The following is a 5,452-nucleotide window of genomic DNA, read 5'->3' as shown; positions in this document are numbered from 1 at the left end:
GGCTGACCTTTTCCCTTGGTTTCATAGTCAGTTTTGAACACCACTGAGCAAGATACTTCCAAAGGAGCCTGGGTGCAGATGGCTTTGCCCCTCTGCCTTAGGAGCATCAAGAACTGCAGCCCACTGGTGCCTGCATCCCCATGCCAGTACTGCATCTGTGAAGGATAACAGATGAATGGATATGATACCTCGTGGGTATTCTTTTACCAGCTGATGGTAAAAGAAAAGGCAACTGGGTTGGGGGTTTAGCTCAGCGGCATGGGTGCCTGCCTTGCAAGTGTGCGGTTGTGAGTTCAATCCCTGGTACCAATAAAAAGGAAAAAGACAAAAAAAAAGGCAACTACATTTATTGAAGATGATGGGAAGATGTGTTCAGGGCAGGTCCAAACAGAAACACGGTGTCAGGATGGTGGGGAAATCAAAGCACAGTGCCCACACATAAACCAGGCTTTCAGATTTTAAAGGATGAACACCCCAGCCTTAGTGTTTCTCACTGGGTCTCTAGATAAGATTGACAGGAATGATTGACATGGTGCTGAGTCACCTTCAGGGACATTCAACATGTGCACACTCACACCTGTTCGGGTTCACTCCAAGAGGGACCAGATGAGCCTCTGAACTCCAGAGTAAGGATGTGAACATATACAGTGTCCATCTTTCTCTTTTAGAAAAGTAGCATTATCGGGGCTGGGGATTTAGCTCAGCGGCATAAGTGCCTGCGTTGCAAGCAGGCAGTCGTGAGTTCGATCCCTGGTACCGATAAAAACAAACAAAAAAAAAGAAAAGTAGCATTATCATATGATGAAGTCATTCCAGTCTACTGGAGGATGAAAGGACACCCAGAGGAAAACCATGGCTGCCAGCCACCAGCCAGTCCCAACTGCCAGTCATGTGGTTGAGACCACCTAGGGCCCTCTAGTCCAGTGGATCTTGTAGCTGAATGTGAGTGTGCCTGGCATAGGAGCAGAGGACCCAGCCAGGATCCTGGCCCACAGGATCATGGCAAAGGAGATTTTAATGCTTTAAGTTTGGGGCAGGCTTGTTATGTGGCAATATCTGGCTGCAGATGCTATGCAAATTGGGAGTCTAGAAATTCCTCCACTCCTCTTTCTGGTTGGATTCTTGTGGAGAGTGAGGAAAAAAGCATGCTAAATAAAAAATAGTCCAGACATGATGGCACACACCTGTAATCCCAGCACTCTTGGAGGCTGAGAAACAGGAGGATCACAAGCTTTTACCCAGCCAGGGAAATTTGGTAATTTAGATAAGTGGATAAAGAAAATATATTTACCCATGATGGAGTAATGCTCTGTCATAAAGAAGGATAAACCTGAGTCATTTAAAGAAAAAGGGATGCACCTTAAGACCATAATGTTCAGTGAAATAAATAAGACACACAAGCTTGAATGTTGCATGGTTTCTAAGAATAATCTATAATATAAGCAAAGAGCAAAATAAAAGATCATAGGAAATATGGAGATAGATCATTCTCAGGAAGGGGATCAAAAGATGGAGGGGGGAAACAGGTAAGGAGAAGGGAACGAAAAACGGATTAAGATGTGTTAAGTGTATGTATCGACTCCCCACAAGGAATGTCATCACTATATACTGCAAACAGGAAGTAATGTTTAAAATTTTAAAAATGTTTAAAAGGACTGGGAGTGTCTTTAATATAGAAAGGATAGAAATACATGTTAAGACTCATGCATGTGTAAAATCTATAAACAGTTTATGAGAACTGATCTTATGACACATGATGAAATGAACAGATATTTTGAAGAAAAAGAGACACTACAGTACCCAGTGCTGATACTGGAGTGTTATAATGTGAAACCCAGCAATAGTATTATTCTTTGTGCAGAGTGATACTAGCCTGCTTGGGTTTGTTCAATCTCAACATAATTGAAGATATGTATAGCTGCATGTATGTTTAAGTGTATAGGATTGATAACCATATTTCTAAGTTTTTGTTGGGTAGTTGAACAGATCTGGTTGCAGTCTCACTGTTTGAATCCCACTTTATATGCTCCACTTTAATATCTTGAATAACTATTTGTAAGAGGACAATCTGTAATCATCAACTAGTGATTTCTTACTGTTTATTTTTTTCTTTGAAAGTATGTATTATTTCTACTCATTTTCTGTTTTGTTTAGTCTTTCTTTAAATAAAATTTAAAACTTCTGGGAGAACATGGTGGATAGATAACAGCAGCTACAGAGGCTCTCTGAGACAGCCAGGTTAGATTCCAGGAATGGTGTGGTGTGGGGAGCCCTAAGCAGGGGGAAATATACCCACTCAGGACCCATACCATCTGTTGGGAATCACGAATGTTGAAATAGATGGGAAGCTCTCGAGCTGTCAAGTAAACAAAAAACAAAACACAGATGGATTTATAATTAACTTTCAGACTTTCTTTTTTTCTTCTTTTTTTATTTTAAAGAGAATAAAACAAAACAATACATAACAGAACAAAGCAGATCAGAACAAAACAATGCAAGCAACATAAGATTTCAAAACAAGAAATAGGAAATCAACAGTGGCTACCATAATGTCTCTTGTTTTCTTCAAAATAGTCCATATCTTCACACACAATGAATTCGAACTGTATAAGTTTGGCACTTCGCTTGGAACCTGTTAGGGCCCCACACAGTGTCCTCAAACCGCTGGGCAGCTTTGGTGCGCTGTGTGGCAGGAGCTGAACTTTCAGACTTTCAGCTTAAAAATTCTTTGGGTAGAATTACCGCGCTAAGAACATTTGGCTAGGAGAATAAAGAAAAGGAAATAAGGCAAGGCTGATTTGTAGATGAAAACCCTAGAAAGGATCTAAACACATTTGCTGTCCTAAGAGATTTTCAAGATTTGCTTTTTTTTTCTGGAGGTTGTATTTTTCCCCCTTGATCAATAGTGAAAATATATCAACAACGGCACAACTATTTAAGTTGCTCACTAGTATATTGGGTTTTTAAAAATATCTTCAATCAGACAAACAAGCAAATCTAAATATAGATAGTTACAAAATAATTAAATGCCCCACGATTTTCTAACACAAATTTCTGAGAACTTCAGCCAGACCTCCTAAAACACTTACAGAAGAAGAAATGGGGCCCTTGTCCCATACTCTTTGGTGAGGTGGAATACAGCTAGTTCCAAGGTGAGTCATGGTTCACCACTTATGAGGATCCATGTGACTCATCTGACTTCAGGGTTTTCTGTGCGAAGGACGAGGTATACCAGAGGAAAAGAATAGGGCAGCAGCAGCTGTTCATGGATGGAAGAAAAACATGCTATCCGTTTAACTCCCCTGCCCTGGAATTTTCTTTTAAACTTTAGAGAAAGCTTCCCCGAAATCCAGTCCTGTATCCATATTATTAAATTCCTTTTTTTAAGATAAAAGACTTGCTTATACAGATAAACTGATTTCATTTTGGCAGATTCAAAAATGCACACAACCGTGTTCCCTCCATTTGCCTCTTGCCATCCCCTCTGCACTAGTTTCACAGGAGAGTGGAAGGTTCAATGTACACAATGTAATTTGCTCCGATCCACCCCTTATTATCTGTCCTTACACCCTTTCTTATTGACAATAATAAGCTCACGTTCAGATTTTAAAGGAAAGATAGGAAGAGCATATTTCAAGGTCAGCAAACCTGGAATGGAATGGAAGCTCCCATCTCAGTGTTGGCAAGGATGGTCCTAGTTCTCCAGATGTAATGGCTTTGGATGTCATTCATCATTGCATCTGAGAGGGTTAGGAGATTCCATAGCATCCCCCCAGGGCCCTCCAGAGCAGTAAGCCTCTGAGTTCAGAGGAAAGGAAGTAGTGGGCAGTGTGTGTCTATCACTGTTCTGGCCCTCTTCACAGCTGGTAGTCAGTTTTCTCAACTTCACATTGGATACTCTTACGTAACTGACAGAAAGTCAGCCTCTGTAACCTGCTTCTCCATCCAAAGAAGCATCTCTAAAGATCCTGTACATCACAATCCTCAGTCTCATCAGGTTTTCTGACCATCAAAGGACATCTGGGTTTGTAGATAAAGGCACCAGCTTAGATTCCTATGAAAAATACAGATGCCAGTGATAATTCATTGGTCAAAATCCTCTCTGCTTCAGGATTACCTGAATCAGGGGCTGTCTTTGAAAGTGACTAAACAAATCGTCATCTGGAATTCTTGGAAATAGTTTCAGGTACCTTGGACCAAGAACTTTAGATCTTCTTAAGGCCCAGATATACAGTGGCGAAAGAAGTCCCCCAGCACATGATTTCTGAGCAGCAGTGATTACCTGTCTCCTGAAGTGTTCTTCTTCCTGGGTTCAGAGACTCAGCTCTAGTCAGATCTACGTCCTCTGGGATGCTGGCTTCAGACTCATTGGTTTTTAATGAGCAAGGAAGGAGCCCTACACCCTGGCTGTGGGTGTGCCCACTTTGGCAAGGAAGCTGGGCTGACCAGCGGTGCTGGAAGGCTTTGGACAGATGGAAGCAAGCACCACAGGTGTGGTTGTTTGGGACTTATTTAAAGCAAGAGCAGAGCAAACACCAGCAGAAAGCAATGAGGCCATCTGCTGAGTTAAAGAGTAATTGGAGGCAGAGGTTTGGCTTGCTTGACTCACTGAATAACAAGGTCATAACCCGTTCACATCTGATCTCTGCAAATCACAGCACTCATCTCAAATGTTTTACATACTTTGTGTGTAATATGTATAAACTTATATTGCACAAGTCTGGAGAGCTTGGTCTGATTCTGATAAGGTTCTAAGTGCTTTATGTGAGTAAGCTCCTAATCTTTTAGGACCCATTATTATTTATTTCTTACATAAGAAGACAGAGGCCTTGAGAGATAAAGAAGTTTACCCAGTTACTCAGCTTCTAGGAAACCTAGTCAAGATGGGGGCCAAGTGTCTCCAGGGATAGCAGCTATGTGGCTTTCCTCTGAATTTTGGTCTCTGGCCTCCCACACTGTAACCAGCTCCCTATAGCTCCCATGTCCTCTTTTGGGAGCAAAGATGATTGAAACTGACTGAAGAACATTCAGCAAGCCTCAAGGAATAATTCAGTATATGTTTCATAGGACAAATAAAAGGAAGAGCTCCTTTCCGGTTGGACAGGTGTTTCATAAGGTGAGCACTGTAGATATTTCAGCCTTTTTATACAGTTCTTGATGGGAATGAAAATGATAACACAAGCGTGCTCCTACTTGCAGGCAGACCTTTGATGTCTGGAAAGCAAGCTGTAGTGTTTGCATTTTACTTCTTCCAATGTCTCTCCCTTTTGTTTAGATACCTGTTCTATGTCTCTTACAATTCATTAGGCCCCGATAGTCTGCTTGCTCAAGTTAATTACTTGAGTCCTTTAGTATGTTAAATCACTTAAGTCCTGAATTTTAGTTTATTCCAGGTTAACCGTTTAGGACCCGTGCCTCATCTGCCTAACTTCCCTTATCCCCTTGTTTTATT

At 41.3% G+C, this 5,452-nt stretch overlaps 1 long non-coding RNA gene across 3 annotated transcripts; it reads right to left on the bottom strand.

Moving 5' to 3' along the window:
- Positions 1-2,032: 2,032 nt before the first annotated feature.
- Positions 2,033-4,495, bottom strand: LOC106026531 (uncharacterized). Of its 3 annotated transcripts, XR_010040973.1 has the most exons (5): positions 4,283-4,489; positions 3,649-4,054; positions 3,090-3,259; positions 2,546-2,760; positions 2,033-2,356 (listed from the first exon to the last, which is right to left on the bottom strand). It is a non-coding gene; the product is annotated as an uncharacterized LOC106026531 (long non-coding RNA). The 3 variants fall into 3 exon arrangements; XR_001200169.3 differs by lacking the exon at positions 2,033-2,356 and having other exon boundaries at positions 2,422-2,760; positions 4,283-4,495; XR_010040972.1 differs by lacking the exons at positions 2,033-2,356; positions 3,649-4,054 and having other exon boundaries at positions 2,431-2,760; positions 4,283-4,476.
- Positions 4,496-5,452: the final 957 nt, after the last annotated feature.

The sequence above is a fragment of the Cavia porcellus genome, unplaced genomic scaffold (genome assembly GCF_034190915.1).
Source record: "Cavia porcellus strain 051 isolate PalLab524CR breed Dunkin Hartley unplaced genomic scaffold, mCavPor4.1 scaffold_18, whole genome shotgun sequence".
Lineage (NCBI taxonomy): Eukaryota > Metazoa > Chordata > Mammalia > Rodentia > Caviidae > Cavia > Cavia porcellus.
Note: the sequence above shows the minus strand (reverse complement) of the source record. Positions and strands in the feature narration are given on the sequence as shown.